We start from the raw sequence: 17,585 nt of genomic DNA, 5'->3' as shown, positions 1-17,585 counted from the left end.
GTACGAGTCTAAGACCTTAGCTATTAGGCCAGAGTAAGAGTTAAGACTTAAACCAGCAGGCCAGAGTAAAAGTTAAGACCTTAACCAGTAGGCCAGAGTAAGAGTTAAAACCTTAACCATTAGGCCAGAGTACGAGCCTAAGACCTTAGCTATTAGGCCAGAGTAAGACTTAAGAACTTAACCAGTAGGCCAGAGTAAGAGTTAAGACCTTAACCAGTAGGCCAGAGTAAAAGTTGAGACCTTAACCATTAGGCCAGAGTACGAGTCTAAGACCTTAGCTATTAGGCCAGAGTAAGAGTTAAGACCTTAGCTATTAGGCCAGAGTAAGAGTCTAAGACCTTAGCTATTAGCCCAGAGTAAGAGTTAAGACCTTAACCATAAGGCCAGACTAAGAGTTAAGACCTTAACCAGTAGGCCATAGTACGAGTCTAAGACCTTAGCTATTAGGCCAGAGTAAGAGTTAAGACCTTAACCATTAGGCCAGAGTACGAGTTAAGACCTTAACCATTAGGCCAGAGTACGAGTCTAAGACCTTAGCTATTAGGCCAGTGTAAGAGTTAAAACCTTAGCTATTAGGCCAGAGTAAGAGTCTAAGACCTTAGCTATTAGGCCAGAGTAAAAGTTAAGACCTTACCCATTAGGCCAGAGTAAGAGTTAAGACCTTAGCTATTAGGCCAGAGTAAGAGTTAAGACCTTAACCATTAGGCCAGAGTATGAGTCTAAGACCTTAGCTAGTAGGCCAGAGTAAGAGTTAAGACCTTAACCAGTAGGCCAGAGTAAGAGTTAAGACCTTAACCTGTAGGCCATAGTACGAGTCTAAGACCTTAGCTATTATGCCAGAGTAAGAGTTAAGACCTTAGCTATTATGCCAGAGTAAGGGTTAAGACCTTAACCAGTAGGCCAGAGTAAGAGTTACGACCTTAACCATTATGCCAGAGTATGAGTCTAAGACCTTAGCTATTAGGCCAGAGTAAGAGTTAAGACCTTAACCATTAGGCCAGAGTATGAATTTAAGACCTTAGCTATTAGGCCAGAGTAAGAGTTAAGACCTTAACCATTAGGCCAGAGTAAGAGTCTAAGACCTTAGCTATTAGGCCAAAGTAAAAGTTAAGACCTTAGCTATTAGGCCAGAGTAAGAGTTAAGACCTTAACCATTAGGCCATAGTACGAGTCTAAGACCTTAGCTATTAGACCAGAGTAAGAGTTAAGACCTTAGCTATTAGGCCAGAGTAAGAGTTAAGACCTTAACCATTAGGGCAGAGTACGAGTCTAAGACCTTAGCTTATAGGCCAGAGTAAGAGTTAAGACCTTAACCATTAGGCCAGAGTACGAGTCAAAGACCTTAGCTATTAGGCCAGAGTAAGAGTTAAGACCTTAGCTATTAGGCCAGAGTAAGAGTTAAGACCTTAACCTTTAGGCCAGAGTATGATTCTAAGACCTTAGCTATTAGGCCAGAGTAAGAGTTAAGACCTTAACCATTAGGCCAGGGTACGAGTCTAAGACCTTAGCTATTAGGCCAGAGTAAGAGTTAAGACCTTAACCAGTAGGCCAGAGTACGAGTCTAAGACCTTAGCTATTAGGCCAGAGTACAAGTCTAAGACCTTAGCTATTAGGCCAGAGTACGAGTCTAAGACCTTAGCTATTAGGCCAGAGTAAGAGTTAAGACCTTAACCATTAGGCCAGACTAAGAGTTAAGACCTTAACCTGTAGGCCATAGTACAAGTCTAAGACCTTAGCTATTAGGCCAGACTAAAAGTTAAGACCTTAGCTATTAGGCCAGAGTAGGAGTTAAGACCATAACCATTAGGCCATAGTACGAGTCTAAGACCTTAGCTATTAGGCCAGAGTAAGAGGTAAGACTTAAACCAGTAGGCCAGAGTAAGAGTTAAGACCTTAACCAGTAGGCCAGAGTAAGAGTTAAGACCTTAACCATTAGGCCAGAGTACGAGTCTAAGACCTTAGCTATTAGGCCAGAGTAAGAGTTAAGACCTTAGCTATTAGCCCAGAGTAAGAGTTAAGACCTTAACCATTAGGCCAGACTAAGAGTTAAGACCTTAACCAGTAGGCCATAGTACGAGTCTAAGACCTTAGCTATTAGGCCAGAGTAAGAGTTAAGACTTTAACCATTAGGCCAGAGTACGAGTCTAAGACCTTAGCGATTAGGCCAGAGTAAAAGTTAAGACCTTAGCTATTAGGCCAGAGTAAGAGTTAAGACATTAACCATTAGGCCATAGTACGAGTCTAAGACCTTAGATATTAGGCCAGAGTAAGAGTTAAGACTTTAACCATTAGGCCAGAGTACGAGTCTAAGACCTTAGCGATTAGGCCAGAGTAAAAGTTAAGACCTTAGCTATTAGGCCAGAGTAAGAGTTAAGACATTAACCATTAGGCCATAGTACGAGTCTAAGACCTTAGCTATTAGGCCAGAGTAAGAGTTAAAACATTAACCATTAGGCCAGAGTACGAGTCTAAGGCCTTAGCTATTAGGCCAGAGTAAGAGTTAAGACCTTAACCATTAGGCCATAGTACGAGTCTAAGACCTTAGCTATTAGGCCAGAGTAAGAGTTAAGACCTTAACCATTAGGGCAGAGTACGAGTCTAAGACCTTAGCTATTAGGCCAGAGTAAGAGTTAAGACCTTAGCTCTTAGGCCAGAGTAAGAGTTAAGACCTTAACCTGTAGGCCATAGTACTAGTCTGAGACCTTAGCTATTAGGCCAGAGTAAGAGTTAGGACCTTAACCAGCAGGCCAGAGTAAGAGTAAAGACCTTAACCAGTAGGCCAGAGTAAGAGTTAAGACCTTAACCATTAGGTCAGAGTAAGATTTAAGACCTTAGCTATTAGGCCAGACTAAAAGATAAGACCTTAGCTATTAGGCCAGAGTAAGAGTTAAGACCTTAACCTGTAGGCCATAGTACAAGTCTAAGACCTTAGCTATTATGCCAGAGTAAGAGTTAAGACCTTAGCTATTATGCCAGAGTAAGGGTTAAGACCTTAACCAGTAGGCCAGAGTAAGAGTTAAGACCTTAACCATTAGGCCAGAGTACGAGCCGAAGACCTTAGCTATTAGGCCAGAGTAAGAGTTAAGACCTTAACCAGTAGGCCAGAGTAAGAGTTAAGACCTTAACCTGTAGGTCATAGTACAAGTCTAAGACCTTAGCTATTAGGCCAGAATAAGAGTTAAGACCTTAACCAGTAGGCCGGAGTACGCGTCTAAGACCTTAGCTATTAGGCCAGAGTAAGAGTTAAGACCTTAACCAGTAGGCCAGAGTAAAAGTTAAGACCTTAACCATTAGGCCAGAGTACGAGTCTAAGACCTTAGCTATTAGGCCAGAGTAAGAGTTAAGACCTTAGCTATTAGGCCAGAGTAAGAGTCTAAGACCTTAGCTATTAGCCCAGAGTAAGAGTTAAGACCTTAACCATTAGGCCAGACTAAGAGTTAAGACCTTAACCAGTAGGCCATAGTACGAGTCTAAGACCTTAGCTATTAGGCCAGAGTAAGAGTTAAAACATTAACCATTAGGCCAGAGTACGAGTCTAAGGCCTTAGCTATTAGGCCAGAGTAAGAGTTAAGACCTTAACCATTAGGCCATAGTACGAGTCTAAGACCTTAGCTATTAGGCCAGAGTAAGAGTTAAGACCTTAGCTATTAGGCCAGAGTAAGAGTTAAGACCTTAACCATTAGGCCATAGTACGAGTCTAAGACCTTAACTATTAGGCCAGAGTAAGAGTCTAAGACCTTAGCTATTAGCCCAGAGTAAGAGTTAAGACCTTAATCATTAGGCCAGTCTAAGAGTTAAGACCTTAACCAGTAGGCCATAGTACGAGTCTAAGACCTTAGCTATTAGGCCAGAGTAAGAGTTAAGACCTTAACCATTAGGCCAGAGTACGAGTCTAAGACCTTAGCTATTAGGCCAGAGTAAGAGTTAAGACCTTAGCTATTAGGCCAGAGTAAGAGTTAAGACCTTAACCATTAGGCCAGAGTACGAGTCTGACCTTAGCTATTAGGCCAGAGTACAAGTCTAAGACCTTAGCTATTAGGCCAGAGTACGAGTCTAAGACCTTAGCTATTAGGCCAGAGTAAGAGGTAAGACTTAAACCAGTAGGCCAGAGTAAGAGTTAAGACCTTAACCTGTAGGCCATAGTACTAGTCTAAGACCTTAGATATTAGGCCAGAGTAAGAGTTAAGACCTTAACCAGTAGGCCAGAGTAAGAGTTAAGACCTTAACCAGTAGGCCAGAGTAAGAGTTAAGACCTTAACCATTAGGCCAGAGTACGAGCCGAAGACCTTAGCTATTAGGCCAGAGTAAGAGTTAAGACCTTAACCAGTAGGCCAGAGTAAAAGTTAAGACCTTAACCATTAGGCCAGAGTACGAGTCTAAGACCTTAGCTATTAGGCCAGAGTAAGAGTTAAGACCTTAGCTATTAGGCCAGAGTAAGAGTCTAAGACCTTAGCTATTAGCCCAGAGTAAGAGTTAAGACCTTAACCATTAGGCCAGACTAAGAGTTAAGACCTTAACCAGTAGGCCATAGTACGAGTCTAAGACCTTAGCTATTAGGCCAGAGTAAGAGTTACGACTTTAACCATTAGGCGAGAGTACGAGTCTAAGACCTTAGCGATTAGGCCAGAGTAAAAGTTAAGACCTTAGCTATTAGGCCAGAGTAAGATTTAAGACCTTAACCTGTAGGCCATAGTACTAGTCTGAGACCTTAGCTATTAGGCCAGAGTAAGAGTTAAGACCTTAACCAGCAGGCCAGAGTAAGAGTAAAGACCTTAACCAGTAGGCCAGAGTAAGAGTTAAGACCTTAACCATTAGGTCAGAGTAAGATTTAAGACCTTAGCTATTAGGCCAGACTAAAAGATAAGACCTTAGCTAGTAGGCCAGAGTAAGAGTTAAAACCTTAGCTATTAGGCCAGAGTAAGAGTCTAAGACCTTAGCTATTAGGCCAGACTAAAAGATAAGACCTTAGCTAGTAGGCCAGAGTAAGAGTTAAGACCTTAACCTGTAGGCCATAGTACGAGTCTAAGACCTTAGCTATTAGGCCAGAGTAAGAGTTAAGACCTTAACCATTAGGCCAGACTAAGAGTTAAGACCTTAACCAGTAGGCCATAGTACGAGTCTAAGACCTTAGCTATTAGGCCAGAGTAAGAGTTAAGACATTAACCATTAGGCCAGAGTACGAGTCTAATACCTTAGCGATTAGGCCAGAGTAAGAGTTAAGACATTAACCATTAGGCCATAGTATGAGTCCAAGACCTTAGATATTAGGCCAGAGTAAGAGTTAAGACCTTAACCATTAGGCCAGAGTACGAGTCTAAGACCTTAGCTATTAGGCCAGAGTAAGAGTTAAGACCTTAGCTATTAGGCCAGAGTAAGAGTTAAGACCTTAACCTTTAGGCCAGAGTACGAGTCTAAGGCCTTAGCTATTAGGCCAGAGTAAGAGTTAAGACCTTAGCTATTAGGCCAGAGTAAGAGTTAAGACCTTAGCTATTAGGCCAGAGTAAGAGTTATACCTTAACCTTTAGGCCAGAGTACGAGTCTAAGGCCTTAGCTATTAGGCCAGAGTAAGAGTTAAGACCTTAACCATTAGGCCATAGTACGAGTCTAAGACCTTAGCTATTAGGCCAGAGTAAGAGTTAAGACCTTAGCTATTAGGCCAGAGTAAGAGTTAAGACCTTAGCTATTAGGCCAGAGTAAGAGTTAAGACCTTAGCTATTAGGCCAGAGTAAGAGTTAAGACCTTAACCAGTAGGCCGGAGTACGAGTCTAAGACCTTAGCTATTAGGCCAGAGTAAGAGTTAAGACCTTAACCAGTAGGCCAGAGTAAGAGTTAAGACCTTTACCTGTAGGCCAACATAAGAGTTAAGACCTTAACCATTAGGCCAGACTATGAATTTAAGACCTTAGCTATTAGGCCAGAGTAAGAGTTAAGACCTTAGCTATTAGGCCAGAGTAAGAGTTAAGACCTTAGCTATTAGGCCAGAGTAAGAGTTAAGACCTTAGCTATTAGGCCAGAGTAAGAGTTAAGACCTTAACCAGTAGGCCGGAGTACGCGTCTAAGACCTTAGCTATTAGGCCAGAGTAAGAGTTAAGACCTTAACCAGTAGGCCAGAGTAAGAGTTAAGACCTTTACCTGTAGGCCAGAGTAAGAGTTAAGACCTTAACCATTAGGCCAGAGTACGAGTCTAAGACCTTAGCTATTAGGCCAGAGTAAGAGTCTAAGACCTTAGCTATTAGCCCAGAGTAAGAGTTAGGACCTTAACCATAAGGCCAGAGTAAGAGTTAAGACCTTAACCATTAGGCCAGAGTAAGAATTAAGACCTTAACCATTAGGCCAGAGTATGAGTCAAAGACCTTAGCTATTAGGCCAGAGTAAGAGTTAAGACCTTAGCTATTAGGCCAGAGTAAGAGTTAAGACCTTAACCATTAGGCCAGAGTACGAGTCTAAGACCTTAGCTATTAGGCCAGAGTAAGAATTAAGACCTTAGCTATTAGGCCAGAGTAAGAGTTAAGACCTTAACCTTTATGCCAGAGTACGATTCTAAGACCTTAGCTATTAGGCCAGAGTAAGAGTTAAGACCTTAACCATTAGGCCAGAGTACGAGTCTAAGACCTTAGCTATTAGGCCAGAGTAAGAGTTAAGACCTTAACCATTAGGCCAGAGTACGAGTCTAAGACCTTAGCTATTAGGCCAGAGTAAGAGTTAAGACTTAAACCAGTAGGCCAGAGTACAAGTCTAAGACGTTAGCTATTAGGCCAGACTAAGAGTTAAGACCTTAACCATTAGGCCAGAGTATGTGTCTAAGACCTTAGCTATTAGGCCAGACTAAAAGTTAAGACCTTAGCTATTAGGCCAGAGTAAGAGTTAAGACCTTAACCATTAGGCCATAGTACGAGTCTAAGACCTTAGCTATTAGGCCAGAGTAAGAGTTAAGACTTAAACCAGTAGGCCAGAGTAAGAGTTAAGACCTTAACCAGCAGGCCATAGTAAAAGTTAAGACCTTAACCATTAGGCCAGAGTACGAGCCTAAGACCTTAGCTATTAGGCCAGAGTAAGACTTAAGACCTTAACCAGTAGGCCAGAGTAAGAGTTAAGACCTTAACCAGTATGCCAGAGTAAAAGTTAAGACCTTAACCATTAGGCCAGAGTACGAGTCTAAGACCTTAGCTATTAGGCCAGAGTAAGAGTTAAGACCTTAGCTATTAGGCCAGAGTAAGAGTCTAAGACCTTAGCTATTAGCCCAGAGTAAGAATTAAGACCTTAACCATAAGGCCAGACTAAGAGTTATGACCTTAACCAGTAGGCCGGAGTAAGAGTTAAGACCTTTACCTGTAGGCCAGAGTAAGAGTTAAGACCTTAACCATTAGGCCAGAGTACGAGTCTAAGACCTTAGCTAATAGGCCAGAGTAAGAATTAAGACCTTAGCTATTAGGCCAGAGTAAGAGTTAAGACCTTAACCATTAGGCCAGAGTACGAGTCTAAGACCTTAGCTATTAGGCCAGAGTAAGAGTTAAGACCTTAACCAGTAGGGCAGAGTAAGAGTTAAAACCTTAATCATTAGGCCAGAGCACGAGTCTAAGACCTTAGCTATTAGGCCAGAGTAAGAGTTAAGACCTTAGCTATTAGGCCAGAGTAAGAGTTAAGACCTTAACCATTAGGCCATAGTACAAGTCTAAGACCTTAGCTATTAGGCCAGAGTAAGGGTTAAGACCATAGCTATTAGACCAGAGTAAGAGTTAAGACCTTAACCAGTAGGCCAGAGTACAAGTCTAAGACCTTAGCTATTAGGCCAGAGTAAGGGTTAAGACCATAGCTATTAGACCAGAGTAAGAGTTAAGACCTTTACCATTAGGCCATAGTACGAGTCTAAGACCTTAGCTATTAGGCCAGAGTAAGAGTTAAGACTTAACCCAGAAGGCCAGAGTAAGAGTTAAGACCTTAACCAGTAGGCCAGAGTAAGAGTTAAGACCTTAACCATTAGGCTAGAGTACGAGCCTAAGACCTTAGCTATTAGGCCAGAGTAAGTGTTAAGACTTAAACCAGTAGGGCAGAGTAAGAGTTAAGACCTTAACCTGTAGGCCATAGTACAAGTCTAAGACCTTAGCTATTAGGCCAGAGTAAGAGTTAAGACCTTAACCAGCAGGCCAGAGTAAAAGTTAAGACCTTAACCAGTAGGCCGGAGTAAGAGTTAAAACCTTAACCATTAGGCCAGAGTACGAGCCTAAGACCTTAGCTATTAGGCCAGAGTAAGACTTAAGACCTTAACCAGTAGGCCAGAGTAAGAGTTAAGACCTTAACCAGTAGGCCAGAGTAAAAGTTGAGACCTTAACCATTAGGCCAGAGTACGAGTCTAAGACCTTAGCTATTAGGCCAGAGTAAGAGTTAAGACCTTAGCTATTAGGCCAGAGTAAGAGTCTAAGACCTTAGCTATTAGCCCAGAGTAAGAGTTAAGACCTTAACCATAAGGCCAGACTAAGAGTTAAGACCTTAACCAGTAGGCCATAGTACGAGTCTAAGACCTTAGCTATTAGGCCAGAGTAAGAGTTAAGACCTTAACCATTAGGCCAGAGTACGAGTTAAGACCTTAACCATTAGGCCAGAGTACGAGTCTAAGACCTTAGCTATTAGGCCAGAGTAAGAGTTAAAACCTTAGCTATTAGGCCAGAGTAAGAGTCTAAGACCTTAGCTATTAGGCCAGAGTAAAAGTTAAGACCTTAACCATTAGGCCAGAGTAAGTGTTAAGACCTTAGCTAGTAGGCCAGAGTAAGAGTTAAGACCTTAACTATTAGGACAGACTAAGAGTTAAGACCTTAACCATTAGGCCAGAGTACGAGTCTAAGACCTTAGCTATTAGGCCAGAGTAAGAGTAAAAACCTTAGCTATTAGGCCAGAGTAAGAGTTGAGACCTTAACCATTAGGCCAGAGTATGAATTTAAGACCTTAGCTATTAGGCCAGAGTAAGAGTTAAGACCTTAACCATTAGGCCAGAGTACGAGTCCAAGACCTTAGCTATTAGGCCAGAGTAAGAGTTAAGACCTTAGCTATTAGGCCAGAGTAAGAGTTAAGACCTTAACCTTTAGGCCAGAGTATGAGTCTAAGGTCTTAGCTATTAGGCCAGAGTAAGAGTTAAGACCTTAGCTATTAGGCCACAGTAAGTGTTAAGACCTTAACCATTAGGCCAGAGTACGAGTCTAAGACCTTAGATATTAGGCCAGAGTAAGAGTTAAGACCTTAACCATTAAGCCAGAGTACGAGTCTAAGACCTTAGCTATTAGTTCAGAGTAAGTGTTAAGACCTTAACAGGTAGGCCAGAGTAAGAGTTAATATCTTAACCATTAGGCCAGAGTACGAGTCTAAGACCTTAGCTATTAGGCCAGAGTAAGAGTTAAGACCTTAACCATTAGGCCAGAGTAAGAGTCTAAGACCTTAGCTATTAGGCCAGAGTAAGAGTTAAGACCTTAGCTATTAGGCCAGAGTAAGAGTTAAGACCTTAACCAGTAGGCCAGAGTAAGAGTTAAGACATTTACCTGTAGGCCAGAGTAAGAGTTAAGACCTTAACCATTAGGGCAGAGTACGAGTCTAAGACCTTAGCTATTAGGCCAGTGTTAGACCTGTCAGCCCTTTGGGTGGTCCCTCCCCATCATTATTTATTTTGTCCCACTTTTGCCTCAAACCCTGTTAGTATTTTTCCTTTTTGGGGACCACCAGACTTTTTAGTGTTGATGCAGATTCAGGGAGCCATTTTATCTACCCCTGAAACTTCTGTCTGAGGGCCTGGAGCACAAAATGGTGGCCACCTGTGACATCATCAGAACCCACTGGAACCTACTAGAACCTTCTGCAACATTCTGGAGCCCTGTGACAGTTGGAGGCGGTTTAGAATGTTGGGAAGCTAAGACAGAGAGTTGGCAGTTGGAGCTGGCAGTTGGCACCTGACTGGTGAAGAGAGAGCAGCAGAAACCTGAAGGAGGAAGGAGTGAGGCAGCAGGGGTGGAAACTTGTGCCTGGAGTGGGGTCCATAAACCCACCCTTGATACTAGTCCCTACTGACTGAGCCCAGCCTGGAGCCCTGTGTGGGAAGAAGCAAGAAAAACCATCCTAAGGACCTGGACAGCAGGAACAGGCCTTAGAATCAAAGAACAGCAAGATCCTGACCTGGATACTGGTTTCCCTGGAGTCCGACGTCGAGTAGCCTGAGACCTGGAGCCCGAGGTGGAGAAGCGGCGCCGACTGGAAAGCGGACGTCGTACCCGGAGCCGCCAGAGGTCGAGAGAGGGCGCCGTCAGAGGTCGTAGAGAGTACCGGAGGTCGAGGAGGAAGTCACCCGAGGTCGAGTGAGCGGCGTCGACGGAGGAGTGAAGTCCGCCCTCCGGAGTCGCCGGAGACCGAGGTGAAGCGTGCCGGAGGTCGGGAGTGGAGGTCGCACTCCGGAGTCGCCGGAACCTGAAGGGAATCGTGCCGGAGGTCGGGAGTGGAGGTCGCACTCCGGAGTCGCTGGAACCTGAAGGGAAACGTGCCGGAGGTCGGGAGTGGAGGTCGCACTCCGGAGCCGCCGGAAGTCGACATCGAGCCAAGGCCGGCCGACGTCATAGAACCTGAGGTCGACATCGGACCGGAGCCGCCCGACGTCGACACCGAGCCAAGACTGCCCGACGTCATCGATTTGGAGGTCGAGATCGAACCGAGGCCGCCGCCATCGAACCGGAACCGCCTACCGGCGTCGTCGAGAACTGACATTGCGCCGAGGCCGCCGACATCGAACCGGAACCGCCTCACGGCGTCGACACGACTCCAGCGGCGTCGGAGCTTCAGAAAAAGGGCAGTAAGTGGAGTAGAGGGCGCCTAAGGCCCTGTGGAGACCTGAGAGACAACTCTAAGGGGCTAGGGAGGTGCTGGAACCAGCTTGACTGTGCCAGGGGTGAGCTGAGACTAATTCAGTGGGGTTGTGTAGAGTGGGAGAGCCAGATCTCTAGAATCCCCCCTTAATCTACCTCAGTTTAGGCCTCAGCCTTGTCCAAGCCAGGGAGTAGACACCCTCAAGCCATCCACCTAACCACAAGCTGTGCCTGGGCCAAATCAGCCCATAATAATCTAAATGTGATCTGATTCTATAAGTGTCACTGTCAGCTTTTAATTATTTATTGAGAGCACTGTATTTATTGTATTTAACCTATTTATTGCTTCGCTGTATTTATTGTTCCACAGTATTTTTTGACGTACAATATTTATTGGTTTGCAGTATTTATTGCCTCAGAATATTTAATTGCCTGTCTGTATTGCACTCATATTTATGCCTTAATTATTTATGAACACCCCTATTTATTGAATCATTAAGACAGTATTTATTTGACCTGCACTATTTAAAAAGCCTTGTATATTGTGATTGTGTTATAATTTATCTAATCAGCAACTAAGAGAAAAAGAAGATAAAGAGATATTTTCATAATTTTTACGGTGTAGAGTCGTTTTTGGAACGGATGCACGCATGGTTATTGTTTGGGTATGACGTATGCTTAGCACGGTGCCTGATTCCTGACCACTCGAGCCAAGCTACCACAGTGTGTTCGGAAGAACTCATGACCACCCTTCTGGTGTGGGAGTGTGTTTTTCAAACATAATTGGTGTTCAGCGGTGGGATAGAGCTGTGCCTACGTATACTCGACAATAACTGTGGGTAGTCCATAGGCCTACACCGGGAGTTTTCTCAAAGCGGCCTTCCTAATTGTGGGTTTTTGTTTTTTTCCAAATTTACTCTGGTGGTGGGAGGAGGTATTATATAAGGTACCCCCCTGCATAGTTACTGCACATAACTGTCCTCTAACCTGAGTGGGCAAGATGGAGTTTGTACTAGAGAATCTAGAAACGTACACTGTGGCCCAACTCAGGGAGTTTTGCCAGTGGGAGGGGGTGTATTGTCCCCCAGGAGCAAAGAAGGGTGCACTCCAAACCAGCTTAAGGGCTTGGGGGGAGGCACGACGTGAAAGCAAGGCTGAGGAGGAGGACAGGGATAGAGAGCCCGACAGTGAGGGAGCTGGGTTGTACCAACCTGAGGTGGGGAACCTGTCAGCGGGGCCCAGGACACTTTCCAGGAAGGGCAGCAGTGCCTCTAGCGGGGGCTTGTCTGAAGTGGAGTTAACAGACCGGAGGGAGAAAAGGCAGCTCACATGGGACTTAGCAAGGCTGGAAAAGGAGAAGGAGGAACAGAGGATGGCTCATGAGATAAGGCTGAAAGAGATAGATCTTCAGATCCTGAGAATTGGGGCACACCCTGTACCTAACGGTGGCAGCAAAGAACAAGAGTACACCAGGGAACCCAAACCCTACCTGCCAAAGGACATAGTAGCTAGCTACGGGGTGGGTGACGATATCGCCAAGTGGCTAGCGTCCTATGAGGTCTCATTAAGGGCCCATGGGGTTCCAGAGAAGTACTGGGGAGGGGGATTGTACAAGTACATGCCTCCAGCTGGCAGGGATGCTTTATTGGCCCTCGAGGAGGATGAGCAGACCCACTACCCCACCATGAAACTGGCGCTCATAAGAAAGTTTGGACTAACACCCGAAAAGTACAGACAGAAGTTCAGGGGTAGTCACAAACTGGGCACACAGAATTGGGTGGATTTCCTGGACTATGCAAAGAAGGCACTGGAGGGTTGGATTCAGGGCAGTGAAGTGAGGGACTACGAGGGGTTGTTTGATCTAGTACTGAAGGAACACCTGCTCGAGAAATGTTTCCCTGAACTGCGTCAACACCTGGTGGATAGCAAGCTGACCAATCCCCGGAAGCTTGCTGAGGAGGCGGACATTTGGGCTAGTACCCGGGTGTCCACAAGGGGGACTGGAGGGGATACTCAAAAGGCCGGACAGGGCGCCCCCCAGAAGAAAGAGGGAGGGGAAAAGAAAAAGGAGTTCTCCAAAGGCCCCCAAAATAATTTCCAAGGAAAGGGAACAGGATTCACCCCTAGGGCTAACCCACCCAGAAACCCTAATCCTGGCCAGAGTCAGCAGCCAAGGGTTGTCCATTGCTACGAGTGCGGTGGCGTTGGACACTATAAAGGAGATCCGAAGTGTCAGAAACGACCACCCCCTCCCATTGGAGGAAAGACCCCCGGAGAAGCTAGTGCAGTGCTCGGAGAGGAGATGCCCTTAACTAAGGGAAGGGAGTGGGCGGGTGTCACTTTAGTGTCCCTGGGAGAACGGGAGATGGTTCCTAAGATCCAGGTGCCCGCAAATACTGTAAAGTATGGGCAGTGGGTCACCATCAACGGCCAAAGAGGGGAGGCTCTGAGAGACACAGGAGCCAGTATGACTATGGTACGTAGCCAACTGGTGTCTCCAGAGCAGGTAATTCCCGATGTACTCCACCCAGCCGCGATGGCTGACGGCAGAACCGGCCACTATCCGGTGGCCGAGGTTCCCTTTGAATGGGGGGGGGTTGCAGGTTCACTTCGAGTTGCCGTAAGCCCTGCCGTGCCAGTTGATTGTCTGCTGGGGAATGACTTGGAGCACAATGCTTGGAAGGAGGTGGAATACCGGACTCATACTGAGATGCTGGGTACACCTGACTGGGCCTGTGTGAGCACAGGGTCCGCGACTACCCGGAGAGGGAGTTCGTTTCCGCTGGAGCCTGGAACAAAGGCCCAGCCAGCTGCCAGTCAAGGGAAGAACCGAGGACAGGAGGAGCCTGCCTCGGCGTCCGCACCCCGTAGGACGGATAGGCCACCGGAGGTGGTGGACCAGGAGTCTGCGGAGGGGGATGTTACCAAACTGGAGGACCTACCCATCCCGGCCGAGTGGCACGTGGAGGGAGGCCCGTCCAGGGAGGAATTCTGCCAGGGCCAGAGGGAGTGCCCTACCCTTGAGGGGCTGAGGCGACAGGCCGCAGCCCAGGCAGCAGGGAACGTTGAAGGGAACTACAGTGTTTACTGGGAGGATGGCCTCCTCTACAGTGAACCCAAGGCACCCCTACATGGATCGTCACGAGCCTTGGTAGTCCCTCAACGTTATCGAGCCTTCCTTCTGGAGTTGGCTCACGAGATCCCCTTGGCAGGACACCTGGGGCAGGACAAGACCTTCGCCCGTCTTGTCCCACACTTTTATTGGCCTCAAATGAAAGTGTCGTCCGATACCTACTGCCGGACATGTGTGTCTTGCCAAGCCAGTGGGAAAACAGGGGTGAAGCTGAAAGCTCCCCTGGAACCACTTCCTGTCGTTAGCACCCCCTTTGAAAGGGTGGGCATCGACATTGTGGGTCCGTTAGATCCACCAACGTCAGCTGGTCACAGGTTTATCCTGGTCCTGGTGGATCATGCCACACGGTACCCAGAGGCAATACCTCTGAGGACCATAACAGCACCTGTTGTGGCTAGGGCCCTGATGGGAATCTTTACCCGAGTGGGTTTACCCAAGGAAGTTGTGTCCGACAGGGGGACCAACTTCATGTCAGCGTACATGCGGGCGATGTGGAAGGAGTGTGGAGTGACATACCGGTTCACCACTCCTTACCACCCCCAGACCAATGGTCTGGTGGAGAGGTTTAACAAAACCTTGAAAGGCATGATCAGGAGTCTGCCTGAAAGCCTGCGGAGGAAATGGGACGTCCTCCTGCCCTGTTTATTGTTTTCCTACAGGGAAGTGCCACAGAAGGGAGTGGGCTTCAGCCCCTTCGAGCTTTTGTATGGGCACCCTGTACGTGGACCTCTCAACCTGGTGAGAGACGGATGGGAAAGAACTCCCAGAAAGCTTCCCCAGGATGTGGTGAGCTACATGCTGGCCTTCCGGAGCCAAATGGCTAAGTTGTGGAAGCAAGCTTCTGACAACTTGGAAGCCAGCCAAGCAGTAATGAAGGCGTGGTATGACCACAACGCTCACCCGGTGGAGCTGGAGCCTGGCCAGAAGGTGTGGGTGATCGAACCGGGAGAGCTTAGCGCCCTCCAGGATCGCTGGTCAGGACCCTTTGAGGTGTTGGAGAAGAAGGGTAAGGCTACCTACTTGGTGGACCTGAAGACCCCTCGTCAGCCCCTACGGGTGCTGCATGCCAACCGCCTCAAACCCCACCACGAGAGGCCCGAAGTCATCTTGATGATGGTGACTGACGGAGGAGAGGACGTGGAAAGCGAGCCTCTCCCCGATTTGTTTGCGTCTCAAGAGAAGGATGGGTCGGTGGAGGGAGTGATTCTCTCCCCATCTCTAACTCCTGAACAGCGGGAGGACTGCCGCCAGGTCCTGGGGCAGTACTCTTCGTTGTTCTCCCTTGTCCCGGGTAGGACTCACCTGTGCGTCCATGACGTGGACACAGGAGACAGCCCACCTGTGAAGTCCAAGATCTACCGGATGTCAGACAAGGTGAAGGCCAGCATTCACAGTGAAGTCACTAAGATGCTGGAGCTAGGAGTGATTGAACCTTCTAGCAGCCCCTGGTCCAGTCCGGTGGTGTTAGTACCGAAAGCTGCACCACCGGGTGCCCAACCGGAACTGAGGTTCTGTGTGGACTACCGGGGACTGAACTCAGTGACCAAAACTGATGCTCATCCGATCCCTAGGGCGGATGAATTGATTGACCGGCTGGGAGCTGCCCAATATCTAAGTACCTTTGACCTTACTTCTGGGTACTGGCAGATCTCTTTGACTGATGGAGCAAGGGAAAGGTCAGCCTTCTCCGCGCCCAATGGCCACTACCAGTTCTGTGTGATGCCCTTTGGGCTCAAGAACGCACCTGCCACGGTTCAGCGCCTGGTAAACCAGATCCTCACCGGAATGGAGAGTTTCTCTGCTGCTTATCTGGATGACATAGCCGTCTTTAGTAACAGCTGGGAGGATCACTTGCGTCACCTGCAAGCTGTTCTCCAGGCCCTGAGACAAGCTGGATTGACGATCAAGGCCAGCAAGTGCCAGATCGGGCAGGGGTCGGTAGTGTACCTTGGACACTTGGTGGGTAGGGGAGCGGTGCAACCCCTCCAGGCGAAGATCGAGGCCATCATGGCCTGGGAACCCCCCAAGACACAGACTGAGGTCCGAGCTTTTCTGGGCCTCACGGGATATTACCGCCGCTTCGTGAAGGGGTACGGTACCATCGTAGCCCCCCTCACGGAGCTCACGTCCAAGAAACAACCTCGACGGGTAGTCTGGACGGAGGCTTGTCAGCAGGCCTTTGTGAGATTGAAGAAAGCCATGTGCGAGGCCCCGGTCTTAAGGGCCCCAGACTTTTCCAAGGAGTTCATTGTCCAGACGGATGCATCAGAACATGGCATTGGGGCAGTGTTATCGCAACTCAACGAAGAGGGTCTGGATCAACCCGTGGTCTTCCTATCCCGGAGACTACTCCCCAGGGAACAGAAGTGGAGTGCAATAGAGCGAGAAGCCTTTGCAGTGGTATGGGCTCTGAAGAAGTTGCGGCCATACCTGTTTGGCTCGCACTTCCTAGTTCAGACCGACCACCGACCCCTTCGTTGGCTGATGCAGATGAAGGGGGAGAATCCCAAGTTGTTGAGGTGGTCTATCTCCCTACAGGGAATGGACTTTCAGGTGGAACATCGGCCTGGAGTGGACCACGCCAATGCAGACGGTCTCTCAAGGTATTTCCGCCTTAGTGATGAGAACTCCCAAGGGGTTGGGTAGCTCTCCCCACTTTCAGCTGGGGGGGACGCGTGTTAGACCTGTCAGCCCTTTGGGTGGTCCCTCCTCATCATTATTTATTTTGTCCCACTTTTGCCTCAAACCCTGTTAGTATTTTTCCTTTTTGGGGACCACCAGACTTTTTAGTGTTGATGCAGATTCAGGGAGCCATTTTATCTACCCCTGAAACTTCTGTCTGAGGGCCTGGAACACAACATGGTGGCCACCTGTGACATTATCAGAACCCACTGGAACCTACTAGAACCTTCTGCAACATTCTGGAGCCCTGTGACAGTTGGAGGCGGTTTAGAATGTTGGGAAGCTAAGACAGAGAGTTGGCAGTTGGAGCTGGCAGTTGGCACCTGACTGGTGAAGAGAGAGCAGCAGAAACCTGAAGGAGGAAGGAGTGAGGCAGCAGGGGTGGAAACTTGTACCTGGAGTGGGGTCCATAAACCCACCCTTGATACTAGTCCCTACTGACTGAGCCCAGCCTGGAGCCCTGTGTGGGAAGAAGCAAGAAAAACCATCCTAAGGACCTGGAGAGCAGGAACAGGCCTTAGAATCAAAGAACAGCAAGATCCTGACCTGGATACTGGTTTCCCTGGAGTCCGACGTCGAGTAGCCTGAGACCTGGAGCCCGAGGTGGAGAAGCGGCGCCGACTGGAAAGCGGACGTCGTACCCGGAGCCGCCAGAGGTCGAGAGAGGGCGCCGTCAGAGGTCGTAGAGAGTACCGGAGGTCGAGGAGGAAGTCACCCGAGGTCGAGTGAGCGGCGTCGACGTAGGAGTGAAGTCCGCCCTCCGGAGTCGCCGGAGACCGAGGTGAAGCGTGCCGGAGGTCGGGAGTGGAGGTCGCACTCCGGAGTCGCCGGAACCTGAAGGGAATCGTGCCGGAGGTCGGGAGTGGAGGTCGCACTCCGGAGTCGCCGGAACCTGAAGGGAAACGTGCCGGAGGTCGGGAGTGGAGGTCGCACTC

The sequence above is a fragment of the Triturus cristatus genome, chromosome 10 (genome assembly GCF_964204655.1).
Source record: "Triturus cristatus chromosome 10, aTriCri1.1, whole genome shotgun sequence".
Classification (NCBI taxonomy): Eukaryota; Metazoa; Chordata; class Amphibia; order Caudata; family Salamandridae; genus Triturus; species Triturus cristatus.
Note: the sequence above shows the minus strand (reverse complement) of the source record.